Source organism: Narcine bancroftii, chromosome 6 (genome assembly GCF_036971445.1).
Source record: "Narcine bancroftii isolate sNarBan1 chromosome 6, sNarBan1.hap1, whole genome shotgun sequence".
In the NCBI taxonomy this organism is placed as follows: Eukaryota; Metazoa; Chordata; class Chondrichthyes; order Torpediniformes; family Narcinidae; genus Narcine; species Narcine bancroftii.
In genome coordinates, this window is record NC_091474.1 from 228,765,901 (window position 1) to 228,783,820 (window position 17,920).

At 42.5% G+C, this 17,920-nt stretch overlaps 1 protein-coding gene across 9 annotated transcripts in view; it reads right to left on the reverse strand.

Moving 5' to 3' along the window:
- LOC138737113 (tyrosine-protein kinase Fyn) overlaps positions 1-17,920 on the reverse strand; it is a 253,161-nt gene that overhangs the window by 157,378 nt on the left and 77,863 nt on the right. For all 9 annotated transcript variants that reach the window (XM_069887637.1, XM_069887639.1, XM_069887636.1 and 6 more), the window contains one exon: positions 17,526-17,584. The gene's annotated coding sequence lies outside the window, so the exon portion shown is untranslated. The remainder of the gene's footprint in view (positions 1-17,525; positions 17,585-17,920) is intronic.

The following is a 17,920-nucleotide window of genomic DNA, read 5'->3' on the forward strand; positions in this document are numbered from 1 at the left end:
AACAGCCCGGTCTTTGTGTTTCCAACATTCAAAGAGCTATCAATGAACAACACCACAAGCTGATCACGATCACCACTGTCAAGTTTAGCCGAGGATTGGACAGGAGATCAGTGGGGGGGGGGGAAAAAACACGTCGGAGAGATGGCTGAGCACTTTATTTAGCACGTAAATACCGCTCTTTCTAGATGTCACATCAACCACGTGCTCAGACCCCAACATGAGTCTCAAAGTGAAACAATGGACAATATACACCCCCACCCCCCCCCTGCAGTTCACAGGGATATTACGCTTTATTTCATGCAATTCTCCTCACACAGAATCGAGGAGATGATAATGACAGGCACAACATTAACAGAGACATTTTGAGGTACTGGTGCATAGTTTCCAGAAAGCAGCAACTCAGGTGACAAAAGAGGTGAAGAATTCATCTGGCACTCTTGCCGTCTTTGCTGTTTGTTGAATACAAAAAGTTGGCACTTCATGATACAGCCGTACGAGACATTGGTGAGACCACACTGGGTATCGTTTAGGAAGGGTACCCACAGGTTAGAAGAGGTGCAGAATCAATTCACCAGGACTAGGGGGCTTGAATTATAGGGAGAGGTTGGATAGGCTGGGTCTTTATTCTCTGGAACAGCCATTCTCAACATTTCTTTGGCTCTGGCTCCCCCAAGGCCTCTGATCAAAGTTTAAGGGTCTCCTTCCCTGAGAAGCAGTCAAGTTATGGTTTCTTCTGTACTTCTTTCCAACTACATAAAAAAAACATTAAAATTATTTGTGTTACTTGAGGGGGAAAAGAAAACAAGGCTTTTATCAAAATGATCTGTGGCCCCCAGTTGGGATGGTCTGGGACCCCATTGAGAATGACTGAAGGGTGATCTTGAAGAGATTTATAAAATGATGGATAAAGTGAATGCTCACCATCTTTTCCCCAGGGTAGATGCTTATAGGACCAAAAACCATGGGTTTAAGGTGAGAAGGGCGATATTTAAGAGGGACCTGACAGGCAACTGGTTCCCCATCCGACCATGTCTGGAACGAGCAGCCAGAGAAAACTGTAGAAGCAGACGCAATCTTGATATTTAGATGGATATATGGTTAGGAAGGGCTTAAAAAGATATGGACCAAATGCAGACAAATGGGGCCACCCCAGCACGCCAATATGGTCAGCGTGGATGGGTTGTGCTGAACGGCTGGTCCGCGCTGGGTACCTACGGCTCTAACATTGATTGAAAAAGTGGGGGAGGGGGTTTACAGACAGGGGCAGGAGGACGATGAACTCAAAGGCTGAAGAATGAGGGGGTTGAGTGCACATAGAGGTACACACAGAATAATGTGAAATCATGTGTGGTGCAGCAAAGATTACACCAAGGGGATTTGAGTTTGTAAGACTAATTTTGAATAATTATGTAAATACAAGCCACAAGAGACCATCTTTTTGATCAATAAAATAGCACCACATCGATCCCAATTTTATGTTTAGATATACACTGGAAAAGTTCCAGATTTTGCTGGAATTTGCATGCATTGGCAAATGTTGGATATCAAAATAAATGAAGGTCCCAAACCTGTTGATCTATCTGCTATTTTTGGTTTTACTCAGGCACTGGACACCAGCAGGACCCTCCTGGTATACCCCAGTATATCCACTGAGAAATCCCCCTCATGACCATGCACAATATGAGTTCTATTCAACTGAATTCTGAATGTGAGGGAGAAAGGGAAGACCCAAGGTAAGATACTTCGTTTAATTGCATGTTCAGCTGCTTTAGGAAAATTTCAGATTTATTGTCAGAGTACCTACATGACATCACATGCAACACTGACATTCTTCTGTGGGTGAGGCAGAATTGCCACTTATTGGTAATGCAAATAAAACTGTACTCAACATACACGTGTAAAACAAATGTAAATGAACTGACTGTGCAATACAGAGAGAGAAAAAAAATCAATAAAGCGGATAAGTACAAGTCCTTAAATGAGTCCCTGATTGAGTTTGTCGTTGAGGAGTCTGATGGTGGAGGGGCAGCAGCTGTTCCTGAACCTCGTGGTGCGAGTCTTGTGGCACCTACGCCTCTTTCCTGATGGCAGCAGCGAGAACAGAGCTTGTGCTGCGTGGTGTGGATCCATGGTGATTGTAAACTCATCTTTAGACCACAATCAGTGAGGATTGGTAAGAACATCTCCTCCACAATCTCCATCAGTACCAGAGCATCACAGGGCTGCATTCCCTCCTTCCCCTGCTTTACTCGCATGACTGTGTGGCTCAGTACAACAACACCATCTACAAATTCACTGATGATACCATGGAGTAGGTTGCATAAAAAAGGCAATGAGTCAGCATACAGGAGGGAGATTGAAAACCTGGCTGAATGGCGCACCAACAATAATCTCACACTCAATGTCACCAAAATCAAGGAGATGATTGTTGACATCAGGAAGGGAAAATTAGAGGCGCATGATCCAGCGATCATTGGTGGATCAGAGGTGGAGAGGGTATAAGTTCTTGGGAGTCAATATCTCAGAGGATTTTTCCTGGACCCAACACACCAATGGCTTCGTGATGAAGAAAATTTGACAGCATCAGCAGAAATTAAGAAAAAGGCGTTATGGTTTTCTAAGCTGTTTCATGGCCAGAGATTGACCTGGCCTACCTACATGATCCAGTTACATTCATCAAGGTCCCAGGGTTGGCTTTCTCATTACCCTTCCCTGAAGAACAACTCGCGAGTGAAGCCTTTTGAAGCCAATGGGAAAATTAACAATCTCAGTGGCAAGACATGCTCAATTAAATCTAGACCACTGTCGAACTCCTGAGTGCTATTAATTAGGTTTCAGGGGGAAGCATTCTGTTCAGTTGAGTGGCCATTGTAGTAAGTGTACAAGAGAAGAACTGGAAGGTGCTGTGGGATTCATTGCAATGTTCGAGGAGGATAAACTCTTGCTACAGCAAGAGTGATACAAAATCCACTTGATCAGTAACAGGTTTGTCATATTCATGAGAACAATGTAGAGATGCCCTACAATTCTTTTGTGCAGCAGACAAATGGTCCATGGACACACCAACAACAATGGTACAAATTTATATACCACAATATGCCAAGACAGAAAAAAAATTAACATAAATGGATAGGGAGATAAATATTCGTCGTTGCTGTTGGTGCAAGATAAAAAAATTAGCAACATTTCAATAGAGCTAACAGATCTTTTAATGGAAACACAGAAATGTTGGAGGAACTCGGCCGGTCTTGTAGTATCCATAGGATACATTACCCGTCGATTTGGGTCTGATTCCTTCGTCAAGGAAAGGAATTGAAGACAGAGCTTGAAGAAGGACTCAGTTATATATCTTTACTCCTATGGACGCTACGAGACCTGCCAAGTTCCTCCAGGATTTCTGTTTTTACTACAATCACAGCGACTGCAGATTTTTGTGATCTGGATCTTTTAGTGGTCTCAGACTAATTTATGATTAGGGTAGTACAAGGAGGTTAACGAGTCTGATAACTTTTGGATTAAAAACTGTTCTTGAACCGAGACATGCTGGATTTCAGGCATCTGTAGCAATGGGAAGAGATTGTGACTAGGGGGGTGCCCTTTATGATGTTAGCTGCTTTCTTAAGGCAGCGCTTCACATAGATCCTTTCAGTGGATGGCAGGTCAGTGCTCATGATGGACTTGGCCAGTTTGCCAGTTTCTGCTGGCTTGGCTGTTCCAGGGATCTCGGGTTACAGGTACTCCCTGTCTTGCTTGTAAAGCCTCAGAAATGCCAACATTGTATTTGCCTTTGGACCTCTGGTTTCTGAATTCTCTCCCAATTAAAAAAAATACTCTACTGCTTTATTCCTAAGTTCATGACCACATTCTTCCCTACTCTACATTCCATCTGCCACTTCTTTGCTCATTCTCTTGACCTGTTCATGTCCCTCTGCAGACTCCCTGCTTCCTCAACCTCAACCCATCACTCTACTTATCTTAGTTTAATCCACAAACTTGGCCATCAAAGCCACTTTTGTCATCTAAATAATTTACAAACTGTGTGTAAAATAGCCGGCCCAGCACCAATTCCTGCAGAACACCACTAGTCGCCAGCAGCCAGCCACAATAGGCCTCTTGATTCCCACTCTTTGGCTTCTGCCAGTCAACTATTACCTTTCCTGAAATACAATGGGATCCTCTCTCATTTAGCAGTCTTATGTGCAGACCATGTCTAAGGCCTTCTGAAATCCAAATAAACAGCATCCACTCACTGTCCTTTGTCTGTCATAGGAACATAGGAAGTAGGAACAGGAGTAGGCCAAAAATGGCCCATCGAGCCTGCTCCACCATTCAATACGATCATGGCTGATCTAATTTATGACCTAACTCCACCTAGCTGCCTTCTCCCCATATCCCCTAATTCCTCTATCATGTAAAAATTTATCTAACCGAATTTTAAATATGTTTAATGAGGCAGCCTCAACCACTTCCCTGGTTAGAGAATTCCAAACATTCACTACTCTCTGGGAAAAACTATTTTTCCTCATCTCTGTCCTAAATCTACTCCCCCGAATCTTGAGACTGTGTCCTCTCGTTTTAGTTTCCCCGGCCAGCTCAAAAAACCTTCCTACATCTATCCTATCCATACCCTTCATAATCCTATATGTTTCTATAAGATCTCCTCTCATTCTTCTGAACTCGAGCGAATACAATCCTAGACGATTTAATCTTTCATCCCAGGGATCAACCTAGTAAACCTCCTCTGGACCGTCTCCAAAGCCAGTATATCCTTCCTCAAATATGGAGACCAGAACTGGACACAGTACTCCAGGTGCGGTCTCACCAGTACCTTATACAGTTGCAACATTACCTCCCTACTCCTGAATTCAATTCCTCTAGCGATGAAGGCCAACATTCCATTTGCCTTCTTAATAACCTGCTGCACCTGCAACCTAACTTTTTGCGATTCATGCACAAGCACTCCCAAGTCCCTCTGCACTACAGCATGCTGTAGTTTTTCACCCTTTAAATAATATTCAGCTCTTTTATTTTTCTTGCTAAAGTGGATAACCTCACACTTACTAACATTGTACTCCATCTGCCAGACCTTTGCCCACTCATCCAGCTTAACTATATCCCTCTGCAGACTCTCCACATCCTCACTACAATTTGCTCTTCCACTCAATTTGGTGTCATCTTGCCTGTTAACTCCTAAAAGAACTCCAAACAGTTTGTCAGGCAAGATCTCGCCTGAAGGAAAGTTTGACCTATTTTATCTTGTGCTTTTAAATACTCCGAAACCTCATCCTTAATAATGGACTCTAGAATCTTGCCAATCACTGAACTCAGGCTACCAGTCTATATTTTTTCTCTCTCCCTGTTCCTAAAGAGTGGAGCGAAGCAATTTTCCAGTCCCCTGAAACCATTCCTCACTCCAGTGATTCCTGAAAAATCATTATTAATGTATTGACCATATCTTCAGCTTCCTCTTTCAGAACGCTGGGGTGTAGTCCACCCGGTCCAGGTAACTCTTCCACCCTCAGCTTTCCAAGCACCTTTCCTTAGTAATAGGAACTACACTCATTCTGGCACATCACTGGTGTTTTCACAGTGAAGACAGTTGAAAAATGCATCACCACATTTCCAGTGTCATTTTCCAGCAGTCTGATGTCCACTTGCCTCTCTTTTACTTTTTAGACATCTGATAGCAATATTGTAATTCTTGCAATTTTGAGCTGCTTTTGACTTCCCTTATCTGCCACAGTTGCCTCACCTTCCCTTTTAGAATACTACTTCTTTGGGATGAGGTGGTCCTGCAAATTCCAAATTACTCCCAGAAATCCTGACATTGCTGCTCAATCTCCTTCCCTGCTCGGGTCTCCTTCCAATCAACTTAGGCCAACTTCTTTCTCATGCCTCTGTAGTTACCTTTACTCCCTCTTTTTTTCTTGCCTCTCCCTCCCTTTGTCCGACATCTGCCCATCTACTGCTTCCATCCATCATGTTCCACCCCTAACCTGGTTCACCAATCCCACCTAAACTGGCTTCTCTACTACATTGTGCCACTCTTGATGAAGAGTTATGGCTCGAAACAGTGACCATTCTTCTTCCGCCAATTCTTGACCTGCTGACTTCCTCCTGCTTTGCTGCGATTGATATGTTTTCTCTGGAACATTGGAGCTGAGAGGCATACTGATAAAAGTCCATAAAATTATGAGGGACATAGATGGGGAAGATATAATTGAAGATTCCCTCCCCCCACCCCAGGTTGAAAATGTCAAATGTGAGAGGACAAAGGTATAAAATAAAATGGGAAAAGTTTAAAGGCGATTTTTAAAAGTGTTTTTTTTTTAAAAACACGCTAGAAGCAGGTGTGATCACAACATTTAAGAGGTACTTGTATATTCACTTGTACAGGCTGAGAATGGAGGGTTAAGGCCCACATGCAGCCAGATGAGGGTAGTTCAGATTAACACCACGTGGGCTGAAGGTCCTGTTCCCGTGCAGTACTGTTCAAGGTTTCATTTCCTGTGCGCTGATTACATTTGGAGCTCAGGAACAGCACCCTTTTATTGTGTCACTAAATTTTTGCTTATGAAATTTAAAGTTATATGGATAGCAGGCCCCGTTCATAATGACAGCCAGGATCAAACATTTGCATTAGATTGTGACATGGTGCTGTTTCCCAGAAATCACACAACCCCTTTGGGTTCATTTAAATCTCAGTGGGTGTTGTGCAATTCATTCAGACAGAAGGATAACTTCACTTCACAGCACACACACTGGACAATTTGACACAGTTGGAAAACACACAAAAAATATACAGTTGGATAATTTCCTGGCCCAGCTGAAAATATCACATCCAGTTCACGCATGCACTGATGTCTGAGTGAGAAAACATCTGCAGCACTCAACTGCGCATACAATAAAATGCTGCAAGTTCTCCTTGTTATTATCAAAGTTTGAGAGCTGGATATACCACTCATTTAGTCAATCAGGTTCAAAACTACATGTACAACCAGAAGAAACCGTGTCCTCTGGACCACAGTGCATCACACACACAATACACCACACAGAATAAGCACAGATACCTGTATACATAAAGATACGTTCAAATCAATATAGACAAATATTTTGGGAGCCTTCGTCAGCTCCTGCAAAGCAATACAGTCAGTTCCCCATTGGTCTTGGCTCTGCAAATTACTACTCCCCAGGCTGGCAGAGTCAGTGTAGAACTTAGCACAAATGCTATTACAGTGTAGCGACCTGGGTTTGAATATGCTGCTGTCTGCAAGGAGTTTGTGTGTTCTCCCCTCAACCTGCGTGGGGTTTCCTCTGGGCATTCTGATTCCTTGTCTCCTTTCAAAATGTGGGGTGTTAGATTAATTGGTGTATTTAAGGCAGCCCTGGTACATGGGCCGGAACAGTCTGTTACTGAGCTGCACTAATTAAATTGTCCTATCCAATTGCCTTTTGATAGCCCTGGCTCACTTCTACAAACCCTGGGGGGTACATTTTAGGTCATCACAGCCTTGTTTCTTCCTTACATCCCTTGAGAATCCTTTAACATTTGTGTCCCAGACCAACAAGACACCAGTCAATGAGAAAAGCTTCTCTGCCATTCCTCCTCTCCAAAGCAGGCCTGATCTTACACTCATCTCCTCTCAACCTTTTGATCCGAGGAGGAAAATCCCAAAGAGGGGAACTCATTTTCTCTCATGCTCAGTTCAGATGAAGGGGTCTTCAATTTGAAATGTCTGCAGTTTCTCTTTCTGTGACTGCAGCCCGGCCTGTTGAGTTTTCCAAAACTGCGCAAGCAGGCAGGATTAGATTGGTAGACGTTTGGTTGGCAAAGATGTGATAGCCTGATTGGCATCTGTGTTGTACTGAGCACTGGCAGCACCACAGTGCTGTTTGCTCACCTCACTACGGTTAACGCTGCTTACTACTGACTGCTCTGCCATATTCAGTTCAAACAGAATAGTCAAATACGCACATGATACAACAGTAGCTGGCTTCATCGGCAACAATGATACATTGGCTTACAGAGAGGAGGTTGACAGGCTCGGAAAATAGAGAGAGAACTGCAACCTCTTGTCCTCTTAACATGGACAAGAGAGAGGAGGCGATTGCAGACTTCAGGAGGATGAAGGTCGACTGCTCTCCTCTGCGCATCAATGGCTCCGTTGTGGAGAGAGCACAAAGTTCCTTGGTGTATGCATAAAGGACAACCTATCCTGTACCCACAATGTCTGACCTTAGACAGGAAGGTGCAACAGCGCCAACGCTTCCTAAGGAGGTTAAGGAGGGCAAGGCCACTGTCCCTCGTCTTGACAACATTTTATAGAGGAACAACTAAGAGTGTCCTGTCTGACTGTATCAATGTGCAGTATGGCAGCCGCAAAGCATCGAATCTGGAGACAATTGAGGATTTTATTTTTACCTCCTTATGATTATCATGTGCTCTGTGAGTGTGTGTGTTGGTTGTATATGTACAGGGAATAAACAAACTAGTTCATTGGTTTAAAAGGAAACAACATTTAGAAATAGCAATAAATGATGACCAATGTCTGCAAAATTGAGAAATTAATTTGGGTGGGAAAAGACCATTCACTTGCTGTCTTCAACCTTCAGTGAGCAGGATCCTATTTCTGACCCAACAATGGCCTCTAGAAGATGGAGGGTTCTGGGAATTTACTGGATCAAGTTCTTCATCAGGACTTTGACCTGAAATTACAGCAATTCTTTTCTCCCTCACCCACCACCACTTTCACAGACGCTGCTTCACCCGATGAGTTCTGCAGTTTTGTGTGCCTCTCAATGTTCCTCAGGTTCAGATGGTGTCTGAGCATCCCAGCACTTCCTGTTTTGATTTCCAGATTTTGCAATGATTTGCTTTTTGATTCAATTTCTATACATGTAGTGCTGGCCACATTCTCTCAGAGGGCTGTACAAATAATGAAGTATATGGGATTTGAAGTCAATGTTATCATGTAAAATATAAGGATGGTCCCACAAATGCCAAAGTGGGACGGCCACTCAGTTTTAGCAATACTGAATGACAATGGTTCGATTTGCGGCTGATGCAAACAGACAGGACACGCTTAGTTGTTCCACTGTAAAATGTTGTCAAGACGAGGGACAGTGGCCTTGCCCTCTTTAGGAAGTGGAGGCGATGTTGCACCTTCCTGTCTAAGGTCAGACGGTGTGGGCACAGGATTGGTTGTCCTTTATGTGCACACCAAGGAACTTTGTGCTCTCTCCACAACGGAGCCATTGATGCGCGGTGGAGAGTGGTTGACCTTCATCCTCCTGAAGTCTGCAATCGTCTCCTTTGTCTTGTCCATGTTGAGAAGAGAGAGGACAAATAGATCAGCTCATACTCTGGGGAGAATTCCTCTCCTTTCAAGACTGTCACGGGAATCTTTACTATTGAGAGGAGGCAAACTTCCAAGAATTCATCCAAATAATGTGTACGGTCATGCAGGTTGGTAGAAAAAAAATAAACGGGCAGAATTTTTTTTTTAATGGGGAGAAAATTGAAAACATGCAGATACAAAAGGGCTTGGTAGTCCTCGTGCAGGCGAGCCTGAAGATAAACTTGAGTTTTGAGTTGGTGCTGAAGAAGACAAATGCAATGCTGGCATTCATTTCATGAGGAATAGATTACAAGAGCAGTGATGTGATGTTGAGGCTTTATAAGGCACTGGTGAGATCTCACTTGATGTATTGTGAGCAGTTTTGGACTCCTCGTTTAAGAAAGGATGTGCTGATGTTAAAGAGGGTTCAGAGGAGGTTCACTAGGATGATTCTGGGAATGAAAGAGTTATCATACAAGGGGCATTTGACAGCTCTTGGTCTATATTTGTTGGATTTTGGGAGAACAAGAAAAGGGATCTCATTGAAACATTTCAAATGTTGAAAGGTTTGGAGAGAGTTGATGTGAAAAAAGGTGGTTTCTCATGATGGGAGTCTCAAACTTCAGGATTGAAGGGTGTCCACTTAGACCAGACATGTGTAGGAATTTCTTCAGCCAGAGGGTGGCAAATCTGTGGAACTTGTTACCTCAGGTGGTTGTGGAGGCCAGGTGATTGGATGTATTTAAGGCATAGATTGATAGGTTTTTGATTAGCCAGGGCATCCATGGTTATGGGGAAGTGGGCGGGCAGTGGGGCCGAGTGGGGAAAATGGATCAGCTCACGATTAACTGGTGGGGTAGACTCGATGGGCTCAAATGCCCATTTCTGCTCCCATGTCATATGGTCCAATTCAGCTCCCTGGCAGGCATGTGAAGCAATTTTGGATTATTTCGGTGGTCATTTTGCTAGGTGGCTTCCAATATCTGAGTTTCAAATCCTTCTCCCACTCAGTTACATAATACTCAACTTGTTATTTGGCCAAAGCCCACAAACACACAAAAGCAATGAGCACACCAACACATTTTACAAGCTCAATAATCAGCTCCATCCTGAAGGCAATAATGAAAGCAATTTCCTTCCATGAGATAATTCGATTCACAGCACATTCCCAATTCCATTCTCCATCAGTTTAGAATGGACCAGAAGCTAATTAAGACTCCAGGGTAATTCAGCAGTCACAAATGGTGCAAAATAAATAAATAGATAAACATCAGCAGATAAGATGTTTTAACATTTTTCGAGTGGGATTTCCCCCATTGTTCTCTTAGCCAATTGGTAAAATTAGCAGTAATTGTTAGAGCTTGCCCAGCCCATGCTCCTGGTTTCCAGAGAGCTGTCCGCTGCACAGTTTAAGTAGATACAAGCCCAGGCCTGTCTGTCGCAGGGAGCAATCTTCCTCTCCGGCGTGAAGAATGACTGCAATTCACAGTTTATTGGAACAAATTGACCTCGACAGATCCCTGAGAAATTGCGCGTTATGCCACTTAACTGTGTGCATCTGACCGCTCTACAAGCTTGTGTGATGCAGTGCCAAGCCTTGACTGCCAAATTAGCCAGTTGCACAATCAGAACCCGTGATATTTTATTTAGGCTACAGCCGACTAGATCAGGAATTGGGGCTTACATCACTGATAAAGATAAAAAAGTACAACTTCCTTCAGTCAATGAGCTGATTGCATTTTGGAGTAGGAGCAGGTGCTTTTTTTTTTAAAAAGGATGTAGATATCACTGATATTCACTGCCTACTCCTAGTGAGGTTAACCATGATGGTATTTCTGAGCCACAGATCCTAAAGGACAATAATTGACTTTTATTACACTTTATTCCTTCCACCCTGCACACAGCATCTTTCAGCTGCTCCCATCAGGGAGTGTCAGTGCCAACACCACCAGGGCAGTGAGAACGCTGAAGGACCATAGGAACTGCACACAATAACTATCCAAGACTCTAATATGTACCAAACAGTATTTATTTATTGAGAATTTTCAATCAACACGCAATCAAAATGAATAATAAAATCAATATCAATAATACTAACAAAATTATACAAATATCGATCTGCATGGAGATATTAAAGTGAGAATAAAGTCATCGTGATTCAATTATTCTAAAGAAAGAAAAATTACAATAATACTCCAAAAGTGCAAATTCAATGTTTATGTTGAACCAAAGAGAGGAAAAAAAGAACCCTCCCACCCCCACCTCCCAAAAAACAAGAAGTAAAAAAAAAGAAAGAATAAGAAAAAGATTGGCTTTACCCAAGATACCCATTAAGAGACAAATAACTTGACTTATCTAGGGTCCTCGGCGCTGTGAGCACCAGGAGGAAGAGACAGGAGGGGGTAATTGATAACTATTTACCCCAATGTATCTTGGGTATGAATTCCATATTATTAAAAATACAACATACCTATTTCTGAGGTTATTGGTGATCATCTCCAAGGGAGCACCATTTCTATCTTCAAGTGAGCTAAACCTAGTTGGGAATCAGATTTCCAAGTAACAGCTATGCATTTCCTGGCCACCGCTAAAGCAAGTGTAACGAATTTTAATTGATATTTTGACAGCATCATTTTAGATCTTACAGCTTCTAAATTCCCCAATAAAAAAAATTCATGTACCTGAGGGTATCAAATTCCAATAATTTTTTTCCCAGGAGATCTTCCCAGAAATGCCTAACTTTAGGGCATGACTGGGTTGAATGCAAGAAAGTACCTATTTCTTGACCACTTCGAAAACAGTGGTCTGATATTTCCAATTTGAATTTATGTAACTTTTGTGAAGTTGGACCAGCAAAATGGATCAATTTCTATACCCAAATCTGATTCCCACCTTTATCTTGATTTATCATGCCCTTGTTTAGGGGTTCCCACCTCAAGTAAGGAATACATTTTGAAATTTTAAAAAATTGTGCTTTCCTTTCAAACCAGAATCTCTATTTTGCTACATTGTGGTAAGGTTAGGGCTGGACCTAATTAGTCCCTTAAACTAAGATCTTAACTGAAGGTTGCAGAAAAAATATGTATTTAAAACACCTGCTCAATCCTCAATACACTTGATCCGTTTTGGGATTTTATTATCAATCGTTAATGGAATTAACATATTTTGAACCAGAGGTGTTTTAGATGAAAGGACACACCCCTCACCAAATTTGAGCATTAATTTTATTCCATATTGTAATTATATGCTTCTTTAGGGCCGGATAATAATTTAGAATTCCATTTATATAAAAGGTTTCTGCTCTCCACTGGCCACCAAGACAGGTGCACCAAAGAAGAGGTACAAGGACTGCTTAAAGAAAGCTCTTGGTGCCTGCCACATTGACCACCGCCAGTGGGCTGATATCGCCTCAAACCGCGCATCTTGGCGCCTCACAGTTCGGCGGGCAGCAACTTCCTTTGAAGAAGACTGCAGAGCCCACCTCACTGACAAAAGACAAAGGAGGAAAAACCCAACACCCAACCCCAACCAACCAATTTTCCCTTGTAACCGCTGCAACCGTGTCTGCCTGTCCCGCATCGGACTTGTCAGCCACAAACGAGCCTGCAGCTGACGTGTACATTACCCCTCCATTAATCTTCGTCCGCGAAGCCAAGCCAAAGAAAGAAGAATATATAATATATATATAATTTGTCTGTATGGGTGTTGTATCTGGTTGTGTGTCAGCATGCCTTGCACTCAGGATCAGAGAACAGAGTTTTGTCGGGTTGTACTTGTACAATCAAATACATTAAATGACTTGAACCTTACCTGGACTTGAACTACTCTGGGAAAACCAAAGATCTGGCTGCACTATTGTAGCATTGCTCTTTTTGCAGCAACTACAAATGTTGATATGCACCTATCCCTTTATATTTATTGATTGCTCATAGTAACTTCATTGAATGTTGGTGTATTTCCTCCATTGATGGCATTCACCAGAGGCAGTGCCTAAATAGGGCTCAAAGAATTATCGAGGACCCTTTCCATCCAGCACACAGCATCTTTGACCCACTACCATCAAGATGGTGGTGCAGAAGAATCAAAATCAGGACTGCCAGGTTGGGAAATAGCTTCTTCAAGTAGGCTATGAGATCAATGAACAGTATCCTGTAACTTAGAAGATCATGCCAAAATGTTTATTTTAAATTATAAAATTATTATGTGCTGTGGATTGTGTGCAAGTGTGCATCATGGGCTGGCGAAACACTTGTTTCATCCGGTTGTTTATGTAAGCAGATAACTTGATTTTAGGGACTTGTGTAAATGCAAGAAGCAATTTCACTTTACCTGTACACTGTATAGTCTCAGCTTAACAATCTTGTCACTGCCAATGCCACCTTTTTCCATTAAGTTTCTTGATTTAAGCACATTAATTTATTTTTCCAAGTTATCTAGGTTAACGTAGGTTGGCACAAGCTCGTGGACTTCCAAGTCCCTTTGCACCTCGGAATTTTGAATTTTTTTCCCCCATCTAAATAAGTCTGCCCATTTATTTCTTCTTCCAAAGTGTATGACCGAACACTTTACAACACTGTATTTCCTCTGCCACTTCTTTTCCCATTGTCCTAATGTATCCAAGTCTCTCTGCAGCCTTCAGTATCCTCAGCACCACCTTCCCTACCACCTATTTTGCAATCATCTGGAAATCTAACCACAAAGCCATCTATTCCATAATCCAAATCATTTATATACAATGTAAAAAGAAGCCGCCCCATCACTGACCCCTGCAGAACACCACTGGTAATCAGTAGCCAACCAGAATAGGATCCCTTTATTCCTCCTCTTCATTTCCTGCCAATCAGCTAATGTTCTACCCGAGCTGGTACCCTTCCCGTAATTCCATGGGGTCTCATCTTGTTTAGGAGTCCTGTGTGTGCAACCTTGTCATCAAGGCCTTTTGAAAGTCCATATTCATAACATCCACTGCATCTCCCCCGTCTATGCCACATGTGATGATGGGGCCATGAGAGCAGGCAGGTTTCTAGTCGTCAATGCCAGCCAGGGCTGTGGAAAGAAAGACCTCGCCAGACAACATGACCCAGTTTCCATCAATACACCAGCAGTGACATCAGAAGATGTGAACCAACTGATGCAGAATCCACACCACACTCCCAGAGGTGACTCACTCACAACTGCTGAGCTGAATCTCCAGATTAGTGTGAATCAGCCCAAAAGAGGTCACTATCATTCACCAGTCCTGAGGAAGCAATATACGAGCACACATTCCTGAAAAGAGCTAAATGTACGAGTTTCTAGACAGCCATCTCTGACAAGAAACACATACCGAGACTATACCAGAATATTGGATGCAATTTAATGCTGGAATGAAATACAAATTAATATGTATTTTTTTCAGTTCCACTGGATCTGGGATATAATCTCTGAAATGCCTCAATTCAGAACAGGAGTACTCTACAGAGGTGAAGCAGAAAGGAAATATGATTACGTATCCTGATAGCATTGGGCAACAGAATTAAAGTTTCCCCCTGCCCCAAAACATTGTTGGTTCCAATGAAACAGCAAGTTCCAGGTGCCAAAACTTACATTTCAGTGAGATCGTAACAGAGGATATACCATGAACTCTTCAACGGCAAGAGAGGCTATATTCATTACTCAAGGTTTAAACACTGGGTTAAGTTGAAGATGACATAAATGCAGGCTGAACACAACCTTAATCACCTACACGAACAGATACACACAATCTAGATGGTTTGATTAAGATCATTCAACACAATACCAAGATCATCATTTCTAATCCAGCACTCAGTCATGTTAAAAGGCCACTATAATCCAATTGCAGTCTCCTTGGGGGCATGGCTTCAAGGTCCATGGCAGAACATTGGTGTAATGTCTTTATTTGGAAGGAAAGTGAAGACTTTACATAACTGCTCACAAAGGATCTTCCCCCATATCTGATACAATTTCTGCTTGATGGGGAATCTATGGCTAGGGAAACAGTGTAAAGGCTTGAGATATGTCTTTCAGAACCAAGGTTAGAAAAGTATGCAACATACAGAGTCAATAAGGATTTAGAATGCTCTTCCACCAATGGTAAATTGAAGTTTTTTTTTCAAAACTGTTATCCAGAAGTTATTTAAGGGATTGGAGAAACCGTTGGATTTTCTGCATTAGGTTATGGATCACATGTGCTCACATCAATGGCAAAAACAAGCTCGAGGCAAATTTCAGGAGCCCTTGAGATGGATTGTCTAAAACCTCCAATCGCGAGGAAGTCCTGTTTCGAGAGAGTGCTTGCTGATTACACAAGGACAGGCATGAGCCAGTTGTGAGGACACACGTTCTGCCAAAGGATAGACATGAGATGCATGAGCAAATGCAGGATAAAAAGGGAGCCAAGAGGTATTTACTTTGGTAAGATGTAGATAGGCCACTGGAATTCTGATCTTTATTGCAAGTAGGATGGGGTACAAATGTTCTTATAATTGTACAGAGCTAAGACAAGGTCATACTACCTCAAACAAAGCATATACATATCGTATATGCTCATGTAATCATCAAACCTTTTTCGACGACTTTTTCTGGCCAAAAAAGGAAAGAGGGGATTGACTTTTACACGGGTCAAGCTTTTGACCTTAGTAGTACCTGCATCATTCATTGAGTTGGCCGGGGAAACTAAAACGAGAGGACACAGTCTCAAGATTTGGGGGAGTAGATTTAGAACAGAGATGAGGAAAAATAGTTTTTCCCAGAGAGTAGTGAATGTTCGGAATTTTCTATCCAGGGAAGTGGTTGAGGCTGCTTCATTAAACATATTTAATTTTTACATGATAGAGGAATTAGGGGATATGGGGAGAAGGCAGGTAGGTGGAGTTAGGTCATAAATTAGATCAGCCATGATCTTAATGAATGGCGGAGCAGGCTCGATGGGCCATTTTTGGCCTACTCCTGTTCCTACTTCCTATGTTCCTAAGTAGTCAGGAGCTCGAATGGCCAGGATAGCCAGTCTGGGTATCCAGGTCCACAGATGCGCAGGCAGCCAGGCCAAAAATTGGGGGGGGTCGGGTTTTACACAGGTTATACAAAAACACCTGAATTTTAGGCCAAAAAAAAGGGGTGGTCGACTGTTACACAGGATCGATGATTACACAAGAATATAAGGTATTTCGGAGACATGTAAATCTAATTCCTGGATGAAGACTTTTTTATTTTCACAAAAGATTAAGTAAAACAGGTGTCTATTCTCCGATGTTTAAACAAACACCATTGTTGTCAGGAAATTATCCTCGCATAATCTCCACCTTTAAGTCTTCTCATCACCTTGATACTTGAGTGTTACTTTAATACTGAAACATACAAGATGGTGAGGTGACCTGATGTTGGAGAGGCTGCATAATTTCAGGACAACTTTTATTAAGGTGACAAGGCTTGAAAACCTTTGGAATTCTCCACCCAGAGAGCGGAGGAGGTCAAATTATTTCAAGTTCAAACCCAAGAGATGCTCCAGTTTCCTCCCAGGTTCCAAAAATGTAGGTGGATTAGTCACATGGATGTAATTGAGAGGTCTTGTTAATGTGCTATACCTCTAAATTCAATCAAATTCAGTTTTAGGTTTCGGAGGAGCCTGGATGTGGACAACAAGCAGTGGAGTAGAGACCACAGTCAGCAGAGCTATGGCCGTATTGAATGGCAGACAGGCTGGGCGTGCACCTCCTGAGATGGAGGCAAAAAAGTAGACAATTGGGAGGTGTGGTGAAACCAGTGTATTACTGTTTGTTCATGTATGGTTGGCCCGCCCCTTGCTGATTGTATGTGTGGCTCCTGCCCCTTTGATTCCCCTAATAAAGGTGGCAACACCATAACCCCTCCCCCAGAACAAGCTCGGATCTCGGGTCAGCCACATGAGACGTCCCATCAGTTTACGGTAATAAAAGCTTATCACCCAGGTAACTTCTAGTCTTTGGAGTTATTGATAGCGCATCTGGAGGGAAAGGCCAACTAATGGGAAGTTTACCTTAGAGCTTGAACAGTCTCAAATAGTTGCCCACTAGCCCCTCTTAATCAGGAGATGTATCGCAATACAAAACAAGTGAAATGAACCACAAGCAGTCACATTGCATTTTGGGCAAAAAACAAACATTTCTCCATTTTCACAGATCGATGATAGATCAACAGGTTGCTACTCACCAAGGGCTCTCCAACATTCAGGATTTTACATTGCTTCACATACAAGTGTGATGGTAGACCTGTAGATGATAGAGAACATATGATAAAAGATCCCAAAGAGTAATTGAACAAATTTAAATCACTCAGCAAACCAGGTGCTGTCAGGAGCGAGCACAGAGAGTGATAGATCTTTCCCTGAGGTCCATACTGGTAGAAATGGATTCCAGCTTCCGGCATCCACCACCCACTCATGGAAGCTCTGCCTGCTCAAGCTTCTCCAATCACCTCATCAATAAACAGGTAACACAGCCATCACCGGCTTTAGTCAGGAGTGCTTCCTTCCTGAATAAACCGCTTGTTCGGTTTGCCTGTCTGGGTGATTAATGGGATAAGGAACATTACAGCACAGAACAGTC